Here is a 12,546-nt window from a genome sequence, read left to right as displayed (position 1 = left end):
ATTCTCTTAAAATGTTGTAAATTATCAATAAATATTATGAATTGTCTGAAATTATTATAGATTGTCTAACAATTTGTATAAAATTTGTTTTAGACAATCCAGTCTAAAAATTGCAATATGTCTCAAATTATTCTGAATTTTTTGTTACAGGTGGTCTTGAAATATTGGAAATTAAATAAAGATACTGTAGATTGCCTGAAAATGTTGCAAATTGTTTGAAAGCTTCGTAATTTGCTTTCAGCGAAGTTGGTCTTTAATAATAATATTTGCTTGCTAAATATCAATTTATATGCTCTTTTATTTTTATTTCCACTTATTATATATTGGAACACTCTCAATTGAAAGCTCAATCTTTAAAATTTCTTGTTTAAATTGAAGGTAACATTCTCGAGTAAAATAGAAATGTTATGCTAATGCTATGCTACGGGTCTATCTTTGTATGAGTTGGTAGTAACAAATACTCCTATGTATTTGCTATACGATCAGGAGCTGTGCACATAAAATCTAACATCCAAAACGCACAAACGACAAAATAGAAATTTATTATAAGTGCAACTTTGTGATGTCTCTTTGATAGCATATACATGAAGTTAGGTTTTACGTATTAAACGCCTGAAAACACCCTAATTAGTCTTTAAACCTGCTTTAAGGCAAAACCAAATTGTAGTATGTTACGAGTCTATGTTCGTATGAGTTGGTAGCAACAAACTGCCAAAAGGCGCTGTACATATAAAACCTAACCTTCAAAACGCACAAACGTGAAATAACAATTTTATCATAAGTGCAAATTTCTGACGTCTCTTTGATAACACATACGTGAAGTCAGGTTTTATGTGTAAAACTTCTGATCGTACTCTAATTAGCCTCTGCATCTGCTTCAAGGCTTAACCATATTGTAATATAATTATATTGAAACATAATAATTCTATAATTGTAATTTGTAGGTCCAAGTAATGTATAACATTTTTTTTTTATTTTCCAGGCCTCGCATGGCGATGGCATCGTCCTCGCTTTGCTACCTCCTGATACTTCTGCAAGCAGTTTTACTCTGCCATTTCTGCACGGCTGCCAGAAATGGCACTGCCAAAAGGAATGGAACCAGGGTTCCAGATGGAACATGGATGTAAGTCAAACTTATTTATTTTATTTCATTTTTTTTCAATCATATATAATACTAGCAAACCCGACGAACTCCGTTTCGCCACAATTTTTTGTTTGTTTTATATTTGAAAAGGAAAAATGTGATTTTATTATACAACAGTAATGAATTTCTTTCGATTACAAAAATGAAGTGTTTTTTAGTTGAACTTCTCAAAGTAAATAAAAGTGAATCCGCAAATTATCCGTTTTATTGAAGTGCTCTTTGCTAAACCACATTTTTTTTTTTGGTCTGACATTAACACAAACAAAGCGGATTGATTTCCAACTAGTGAACAGGCAACATATAACTGCCCATATAAAAAACAATGATTTTCTAAATAATCTATTTGAAATTTATCCCGCAAACACCAAGCGATTGGCCTTGCTATTGCGAACGCACGGCGAACTGGAAAATGCAATCGTTTGAAGTCAAACGGAAGACCAGTCGGAATCATTGGTATGCCACCAAATCGCCAGCAATTTTTGATTGAATGGTGAAATTCAGTGCGTGTACATCATTTTTCTTTGCGGCAAGAATTGCTCTTTGACTTAACCAAGCATAATTCTGATAATTATCACTAATGTAATTACTCGAATTTTTAATTACGGTGCGTAAAGTTCCAGTAGCTTGCATTAAAGCACGATACCATGTACAACTAATTTTCTCAGCTATAAACCTTGCGAAGCCCGAGACCTTTCCAAAGAATGCAAAATTGTCGAAATCGGTTCGTGCGGTCTGGAGTTATTTCGTCAGAAAGGAAAACCTGATTTATTTCTATATATATAGAAGATAATCTATTTGCAATTATTTAAAACAATTATTGATTATTTTTATTACTCGAATTTTTAATTACGGTGCGTGAAGTTCCAGCAATTTGCATTAGGGCACGATGCCATGCACTACTAATTTTCTTAGCTATAAACCTTGCTGAGCCCGAGACCTTTTCAACGAATGCAAAATTGTCGAAATCGGTTCGTGCGTTCTGGAGTTATTTCGTCAGGAAGGAAAACCCGACTTATTTTTATATATACATGTATATAGAAGATAACAGATCATTTCGTATACTGGGAATATGTCTATGCCTGATAAGTACACAATATCTAGTGGAAAATTGAAATATATGATTCAGTTTTGAAAATAATTAAGATTTATATTTCTTGCTTGATATTTATGGTGTCTGGGTTTTAAACAATTTGATATAAGGAAGTCAAGTGATTTTAAATTTAATTTTTTATTTATTTGTTCATTATAGACAAATATAAGTACAAATTTCTATGAGCCCATGTGATCCATTGAAATATCATTTAGAGGTCTCCTCCACTTAGGAGATTCCCCTGTAGATAATAATCTAGTTAGCGAAAAAACAGTGTTTAAATTAATTTAGTAGAAGTGAAAATTGAACACCGAAATCATAAGCCAAATCTGTATTTACTATAGAAAATTGCATTTTCTGAGAACTTTGGTCCAAAATATGTATCGGAAATTCTTTCAAACTAGCAACTTCTTAATTCTAACTAGGGATCAAACTTTTTCCATATCCTGGTTACTAAATTTTGAAACCAATTTATACTCGAATTATTTTTTCAAAAACGAACTTCGTTATAAATATTGTGCAGTAAATAAGTAGTGAAAGATTTAACAAAGGCCAAGTTCAAAAAAGTTTAAAGTTTACCGAAAATTAGCCTTGTTTTATTCTAATAATTGAGTTCAAAGAGACAATAAATATATATCTTCAACATTTTCAATCCCAATTTTTACAACAATTATTCTGAATTTCTAAATTTAATAATTTATTTTATTATTTTTGTAAAAACATATAAAAATTATTTTCGAAAAAATGTATATTTAAATACTGCTCTTTTTCTTTTTCTAACTGTTATGTGTTTATTACTTCAATTTTATGTAATATCATTTACAAGTCACATTCTAACAATATTTTTAATACAAAGCCTATATAACTTTTGATTGATTTTTAGATTTTTTCGATTTTTGATTTTTAACAACCTATATCAATCCTTAGATCAGATATACGAGTATGTACATCAAAATTTACACCTTATTCAATTTATCTAACATAAGTATGCATTTTAATATACACCTGTTTTTAAACTCGTTACCAAATCAAAACTTTCAAGATTTAATGGACCGATAATTTTACTACATTCTTTATTTTTGATGAATTGTAAAAGTGCATTGTGTTGACATATTTAAATGAAACATGAAATTCGAGTGTCACTTAATTGTTGTAGGTAGTGGGTATGAAATTATGTATGTTGATTTGATGAAATACATTCTAGAGAATAAATGACTTTCTCCTGGTTAAAATTTTATACTTGATAAATTTTTATCAATTTTTTCACTATGGGTTTTTTTGTGAATAAGGCTATGGGCTAAAAGTCAGTGGTTTTGGATAGTCTGATGTCAAGCAGTAGTGACATTGGCTTTCAACTGGAAATATATATATATATATATATATATATATATATATATATATAGCAATATGTTTCTTAGTAAAAATCTAGCCCTTGTCCCTCATTATTGCACCAGTAAAAAATTATCAGTATTACAAAAATGTAATGATAAATTTATCACATAGAAAGCAGAGAACCATTGGGGTTGCTATAAATACATATTTCTGCATCATTATAAATTCATGTTTCTGCTTCAATATAATTTTTTTTTCACCTCTCACGTGAATACGAGTTTAATTTTGCACATTCGAATGCAATCTTCTGTATGTTCGTCTCAAAAATTATTTTATAAATTCTTAGCCGACAGTAAAGTTATCAGCAGAATTCCAATAAATTATTATTAGAGAGTATATTATTTTCTAAACAACTTGCAAGACTGCTGGACAAGGTTTACTTGTTGAAAAGTTGAAAAGTTTTGTCAAACAGAGACGGTTTGGTAGAAATATTCAGTCATTCAAATATTTATTTTATAATATAAATAAATATTTATTAAGTTCACTTAATTTATTTTAATAGCCAAGGAATATATATAATTTTTAATTATACCTGTATATGTATAAATAAATAATTTTCTTCCTTTCCCAACCTTTAAAAGGGCAACATACAATTGTCCACGGACAAGAGAGTGATTTTGCAAATTTATTCTAGAAAAAAAATGTCTATTCTTGTGATTTATTTATGGTCATATCATAAAATATATATATATATTTAATATTGTAGTCTTTAATTATTATTTTAAGTACAATTAAGGAAAACAATATATCTTGGAATTTTCCACCTAAAATTAAAATTTTCTTCAATAAAGTTGCCATAATTTTATTTTAAATCTTTATGATCTATTAAATGCTTTTTGGCAATACTAATGTCAGCTTTAGATTTTTCTTACTTAGTATTCAACAAACATCTAATTTGCTTCTGCATTCAATGATCAAAACTTGCATTACATATAACACGTATCAAATATTTCGTTTCTTGCAGTTAGTGACATTAAATGAATCGTAAATTTTACTATGGAAATAAAATAAAGTTTAATGTGACTTTTAGAAAGTTTTTCAATATTTTTTTTCTTTCGCGAAACTCGTATTTAGTTGTCCCTCTGGCTGCAAACTGCAACTTCTTGCTGTGATTATGCAAAAGCATTATTAACTGCCGTCGGCTGCAAATTCAGATTTTTATTACGGTTTAATGATCTTATATTATAGGTGTGTTTTATTACTTTTTCCGTAATATATTACTGAGGGAATAATTCGAGATGGTAAAAATTTATGCAGAAGCTGAATTTTTAAATAGTTAATCGACATGTCAGTCATATGTGACTGACACTAAGAATTTTTATATGTACATTGTCAAACATATATGCCTGAGATATGAGACAACAATTTGTTGAGAAAACAGTTTTTTATAAGGCCATGTCAGTCATATACGTGTGACAAAAAAATAGTAGTTTTCGGGGAATTTTGACAAAAACAAATTATTTTTCTATACATTTAGTTTTCTTAATTCATTTTTAACAAAACTATCTAAAAAAAATTCCATATATGGTATGAAAATTTTCTTATATCGTGTTAATTGTAAATTATATGAATTTTGTTTTGGTATAAGATATTTCAAGTAATTTTTGTTAGTACTAATATATTACTAACTACATTAGTAATATATTAGTAAAACGTTCTAATAATGTTAAAAATATGTTCTAAAAAGTGTTTTTTTCTGCAAAATTTATTAAATATTATCGATTCTTTAAGATTTTTTTGAACCATTACATTATACATAATATAGGCAAAATTATTTTAAAACATTTTTAAGATCTAGATAGAGCTTGTTGCAATTGTTTTGCAAGACAATATATTTGTTCTTTCGTTGATAATGCAATTTATAAGCAAAACTGTGTAATAAACTATATATTTTATATTATATAAATATCACTCTTAATTTAACTTTATTGTATAATTGATAATATGACATCTCAAATTATTTATCAAATTTTTCTGTTGATTGCAAGTTTGTATACAAAACTTCTTTAATTATCTGTAATGTTTTTTGTATATAAATCTTCGACTCACGAAAACTATAGTTCGACATTCCATCTTAAAGTAATTCAGAATATTTTTTCATGTCTTCATTGTATTGCTATACTTTTTTAATAATGTTTTTTTGAAAGAATCTTTCGTATCATTTCTACAATAAACCCTCATGAAGGATTATAGTAGCATAGTTGATGTAAAACTTACTCAAAATAACTACAATTAAACAATAGATTGATAAAATTTTCAAGTGGATAGTTTTGTAATTATAATATTTATATTAGTCGTTTGTTGAAGAATAAGTGCATTTAATTGAATTATGTATTAAAAAGTAAATATAATTTTTATACAAAGTAAACAATATTTTACACGGCGTTTGTACTAGATTTTTAATATCAAAATTTCACTTGAATGAGTTTTTAAAAGTTTTTAATATTCGTTATTTATATGGATTTCAATTTCTATTTCGATAGCATAAGAATATTTTAAACTGATTATATTTTTAGATATTAGAATGAACATACTAATTACATAAAATATTAAGTTATTGTATTAATGTGTGGATAAATAATAAAACAGAGTTAACAAAATATAATTGAAGTATAAATTAACAGGATTGAAGAAAAATATTACAAATTATAATTTTCTCTTTCGTTCTTTATTAAAGTTCATTCTACTATAAAATTTGCTTAAAAACCAAGTCATTTTTTAACTATTTTAAATAATTCTTTATTCGAATATTATATATTCTATTGTAAAACCTCTTAAATTACAAAACCATCTACCAACTTTTTAAATAATTTTTATTAGATTTTAATCCATTCAATTTTTTTATATTACAAAACCATCTCCTAACATTTTTTAATATTTTTTCATTAACGTGTAAACCATTGTTATTTTTTTTTTTATTTAGCAAGATAGGATGCAAGAATATTTTTTGTCATTATATTTTTTTTTTTTTAAATTTTCTTAAGAATTTTAAATATTTTTTTTTTACGAAAATCTACATATTAGGACAATAATGTCAAATCTACAATTAATGGCAAAAGCAATTTTTGTCAATATTATTTTTCCGTCCAACATAAAGGTAAAAAAATGTGCTTGGAAAAAAACCAAATGACTAATAATTCGCTATTAAAAAAAAACAAATTACTAATAATTAAAAGAAAATTTGAAATAAATATTGAAATTTTTGAAAAGTATCACTTTACAAATTTATTTAGGATTAAGTGTTACAAGATGACATGAAATGTCCTTCTGAGGATTTTCTGTTAATAAAATTTGAACCAGCTCTCGACTTAATAAAAGACTTTGTTATATTAGATAGTGGTATGACGGTGGTATGTTTTAAACATACCATCAGCCAGATGCATCTCATTGTGCTCATATATAATATAATAATAATGAAAGGAGCATTTTTGTTAGTACGTAATCAATCATTTCCATTTCACGTTCAAGAAAGAAACTTGCTCATGTTTGGCTTTGACTGGAATTTTTTACTGGCGGACTCTTGGTTGGTAATTACTAGTAAATTATTAAATAAAATCAGAACTTAAGTAATTATTTAATATTAGTCATATTATTATACTTGGAATATTTTTATATTAATAGTATTCTCAGTCGCTGGATAAATTTTATGGAGGGGTCCAATCGTTCAAAAACAAATAATCCAATCTACTTTATTTTAGTGAAGTTGTCAATAAAAAATACATTACTCTAAATTAATTTTTTCAAATAAATACATCATTTATATATTATTCTAAACTAGTATTAGTGTTCACTAAAAAATATTAAGTTTGAAAAACAAAAATTTTTGACTCCTTTGATGAAGTGTAATGTTTTTTATTCAAAGTGCAGTTCGTTGTTGGTAAAATGCGTAGACATTCTAAATATAGGTTTGAAAATGTTTAAAATATTTCAGAATAATTAATCATGTGCAATGAATAGAACACCTGCGTGAACAGAGTAATAACAGTCTTTTAATAGAGATTAATGGATCTTACTTCGAGTATACGACATTCGAGTATTATGGACAAAGTCTTTTTTATTTTATTTTTATTTTTTACATGTCCATATATAAATGTGTCTGTTAGTCACTAGAGATAATAATAAAATGTTTTTGTTACAAATTTTATACTTTGTTTCAGCTCCAGAAATTTTTGATATGTAAATCCACTTTGATAGAAAAATGGCAATTTTTATCATCATTTAAAAAAAATCGTTTTGTAGTATTATTTTATTTCGATTTTTTTGTGTTATTCACTCACTATATTCATTCCAAAATTCAAATACATCAATATAAAGATTAATAGAAAAAGTTTTCTTTAGGCAAATTATCACCGATGCTTGAATTAATCACACAACAATTTTCTTTATACCCAAAAATGTTCTAATTTCTCACATGACCCAATTTGAATCAAACCAATCCACATAAATACCTATACTTCAAATTTTTTTCTTCTTTACAATTTCTATACACAACAATTAGTAATGCAGAGACATACATATATCTACTCAAAATCTCTTTGAAAACCATGAAGACAGCTCGAATTTATTTGACAGTCTCTGAATACATTTACAGACGATTAAATCGAAAATGAAATGTATCCGTTTTGTCATTTCTGAAAAGAAAAACACAAATACACAAAGTGTCATGTAAAGTAAAGGACCAGGTATTTTTGAAGGAACCATTTTTCATTGAAGAGAGAATCACAGAAATTAAATCGACCATGATTTTATTGATGTTTTAGGCTTTGCGTACTTCAACAATTTAGTTATTGCAAGTTATTGGTTCGTAACTAATTTTAGACACATTTGCGATAAAGCTAAGTATACTAGAGAATAAAAAAAACATACTGTTATCATGGAAATTTATGAAACTATTAGGTGTACCTCAGGGAAGCCAGCTGGGCCAGCTCTAAACTAAAAAACAAATATAACCCTAAATTTTCACTTTTCCACCATATTGCTCTTTAATAATTTTTCAAAATGTTTTCAATTATTGCACTTTTTTATTGACTGGTGGCCAAATTAGTTAGAACAGTAATTTTGACAATATTAATTTGTTTTTGACACGAAATCCTAAAACAGCAGAACACATGTCTCCATTTTTCTAAATATTTTAATTGAAGTAATTGCAACATTTTCAAAGACAAATACGAAACTTAATTTAATCACCCTAACAAATATATAAGTATAACCAAAAATATTTAAAAAAAGTAATTTATTATTTCTTTAACCAACCCAGATAAAATCTCAGATTTCATCTTAACGTGGGCACCTATGCAATTATCGAACACATAAATTTGGCTTCGAAACAAATTAATTGCTGTTATTATGTTAATGTATTTTTTTTAACAAAATGTAAATTAGCTATTACTCTCAAATTCATTTCCTTCCCAATTTATATTTGTTTTGATTACAAACCTCAAATGTGGGCACTCTCTCGTCAAATTGGGCACATTAAGTGGGCTTATTATTGTAATCAACGGTAATTTAAATTCAAATAATTATATGAGTGACTTAAGGAAATTGGGTAAATTTTTGTTCTTATCTACCATTGAAATATTCTATTTATAATTTTTTGAGTTAAAGTGAACCATCACACAAATCGGGAATACCTGAGATATTGTGAGATGATTTCATTTCACTAATTAATGTTCCCAAAGTGGAAAAAATGTAATATTCGTCCACCTTTTAGCTCACAATATTGAATCGATTTCAAAAATTCAAAAACTGTTCAAAAGATATTGGTTGGGAATTATACTGATTAGTTTTAGGTGAAAATCTACCAAGCCGTTTTCTTGTAAATAAATGTTGAAAAAAAAATTGCCGAGTTTAATGAAACTTTTTTGACGATAGATATCATGGTCTTATCAAACATACTGAAATATTACGTCAAGTAGTTTAATTTTAGAAATTCCTCAAAGTTTGAAAAAATATCATAGTGAATTTTTGTGTCAAAAGTTGCTTTTGTGATGTGATAAATTGTGCGAAAGCTTGATTCACGAAATAAACAGTTGAAAATATTATCTAAATATCTAAATCTCAATTTCCAATTTTCCAAGTTTTTGCAACTTGCCTTAAGGTAAGGTGACCATACATCCCAGAATTAGATTTTTATCATGTGTCCCGGGTTTTTCTATACGCAAATTTGTCCCGGATTTAGACCTTTTGTCCCGAATTATCATGAGTTTTCGAGAAATTTAGGTTTAAATTGAATCTTTGAAATTACTTGATAATAACATTACAAGACATCGAGTATGCTTATATGAAACAATGAGAGGTCAAATTCCAAAGGCGCTTTAAAATAACATCCCACATTAATAAATTCGAACTTTTATTTTCAATTTTACTAAATTTAGCAAATATTATGAAAACGAACGAATAATGCAAATTCTTTCTTAATTATGAATAAAATTGTAAAGTAAATTGAACAGAAATATATACAAGACTCAAAAGCAAAAAACCTATAGATTGAAAAATATAAGATAATAATACAACATCATAGAGAAAATAAGAAAATAACATATAATCGAACACATAAGGTTTTTACTAAAAGTGCCCGCAGTTCTCATAAAAAATTAAATCATTAAAACAAATTATATTGTTTTCCTAAATAGTATAGGTTATTTTAAAATCTTATTTATGATATTTAGCAAAAACCTTTCCGCCCCGTCCCGGGTTAGTATAAAAAAAATGCCGTCCCGGTTTTGACTTTAAAAAATATGGTCACCTTACTTAAGGCCAAACGCCTTAGTTTTACCCTAGTTCATATCAATGGTACTAGAATTATCATATGCATTGGTTACATGTATTATAAAGAATAATATATCGATAATTATATAGAGTCACACGGACTCGGAGTCAAGATGTATATTAGGGAACTAACGAACGCATGGTCGAAAGGGTTTAATTAAATTTAAGAGCTTGAATTGAAAGTAAGTGAATCCATTAACCGTATTTTTCATATATGTACCGGTTATATAATTCACCCTAATACACCCCTGAATAAAAATCTCGCACCCTCGGGCCCAACATGTATATCAGAGAACTAACGACCGAGAATGTATAAGAGTCTTCTCAGTCGGCGGACGAGAGAGAACGCGTCCTTCATTACTTCATAACATCCACTTGCACAAAAACAAAAGGAAAAAGGAAAAACGAACGAAAAGAATGAAAAGCATTCGGCTAAACTTGACTAAGAGCTCTTGTATTATTTTCTGATAGAAAGGGATTACAAACATTGGTAAAGTAGTCAGAGATTATGATTCCCGGTAATGTAGACATGGGTTGAGTTAAAAATTTGCTTTATATTATTGCTTAGTAGAAAAAGTAAAAAATAAACTTATTAGAAAATTATAAAACTGTATTAAATCTCTGATTGATTTACAAAGTTTGAAATGTCATGACGTATGTATCTTATTTTGATTTTCCACTGCGCTCGTGGCTAACTTGTGTTGACACATCACTCCCCGTACAATTTAAAAAATATTGGATTTTATGTTAAATCTCACACGAACTAATGGTACAACTAATATAACATATAAAACTAGTTGAAAGATAACAAATAAAACTAGATGAAAGTGGCATTTTACCTTGAGGCAAGTTGCGCGAATTTCTCGAAATGTTTAATAATTGACTTAATCAATTGAAATTGAGATTTCGATATTAAGATAAAAATTTCAACGACATACACGTTTACGTATATCATGTACGTAGTGCTTGATATTATTTATTTAATGGTGTAAATTAATACTAACATTTTTACACAACTAGATGAGTCTTGTAGACTTATTTTTTCGATTATTCTAAAAAAATGGCTTTGAATTTGTGATATTCAAATTTTGACTCACCTCGTCAAAAAAACAACTTATGACACAAATTTTGATTTTAAGCATTTTTTTTTTCAAACTTTGATGATTTTTTGAAGTTAAAATACTTGCAAAGGGCCGCAAAATTTTTGCCTATACCGTGGACGATTTTTTGTTACTTTTTATTAATTACTAAGAAACGGTTCGACCGATCGTCACACAAAACGATGAGAAACTATAGTCCTCATCAAGATACAGCGAATGGCTTTTAAATTTTTGAAATCGATGAAAACATAAGCATCTTCTTCGGGAAATTAATAAAATAATAATAATAATAAAATAATTTAAATAGTGCAATCCTTTTGACCACCAAATAAAATCCCAAGATTCTTTCATCTCAGCGTCTTATAAAAATCCTTATCATGCTCATAAAATACAAGCGACTTATCACAAACCATTCTACTAAATATGCGATATCAATAGTGATGTCAAATAATGAAGTTATTATCGTATTATTGTTATTATATATGGGTAACAACCGGTTCTGGTCCTGTATCATTGCCTTCAATTTATCTGACTGAGTCTAATGCAAAATCGACCTTTTTGTTTTAGTACCAGACAACAAAAGAGCAAGGCCGATCCGACGCCGATCTCTTATAAGAATCTGATTCGAAAACAATTCTGCAATCGTAATCTTGGAATAGGGATCGAAATATAGAAATCGAACAAAATCAATGGAAATGGAAAGCATTGCATTTGGATACGTTTTCATAATAATAGAAACAAGTGCCTTGACATAAGAGTCTGACATAATTTGCATTCACATAAGAGTCTAATAAATCTAACCCATGTCCAAAACAAAAAAATTCACTTGGAAATGTACTGTTATAGTGTTGAGATAGTAATAATTAATAAAGAAAATACTCTGAACTAGTAGTGCATGGCATCGTGCCTTAAGGCAAATTGCTGGAACGTTCCGTACCATCAGTTATTCGAAGAATAATATATTCAAAGATTTCCAAATGTTTTCAGATAGATTATTATAAATACTTTTGAAATATAAAACAGAAAAAAAATTGAAATTTTGTAATTAATTA

General features: G+C 27.6%; 1 protein-coding gene across 1 annotated transcript in view; it reads left to right on the top strand.

Annotated features, from left to right (window-relative positions):
• Positions 1-1,005: 1,005 nt before the first annotated feature.
• LOC113387605 (protein Wnt-5b-like) overlaps positions 1,006-12,546 on the top strand; it is a 164,566-nt gene continuing 153,025 nt past the window's right edge. The window contains exon 1 of the mRNA XM_026624952.1: positions 1,006-1,123. The gene's annotated coding sequence lies outside the window, so the exon portion shown is untranslated. The remainder of the gene's footprint in view (positions 1,124-12,546) is intronic.

The sequence above is a fragment of the Ctenocephalides felis genome, unplaced genomic scaffold (assembly GCF_003426905.1).
Source record: "Ctenocephalides felis isolate EL2017-DRISC unplaced genomic scaffold, ASM342690v1 CF-g0.4_SCAFFOLD_03572, whole genome shotgun sequence".
In the NCBI taxonomy this organism is placed as follows: Eukaryota; Metazoa; Arthropoda; class Insecta; order Siphonaptera; family Pulicidae; genus Ctenocephalides; species Ctenocephalides felis.
Note: the sequence above shows the minus strand (reverse complement) of the source record. Positions and strands in the feature narration are given on the sequence as shown.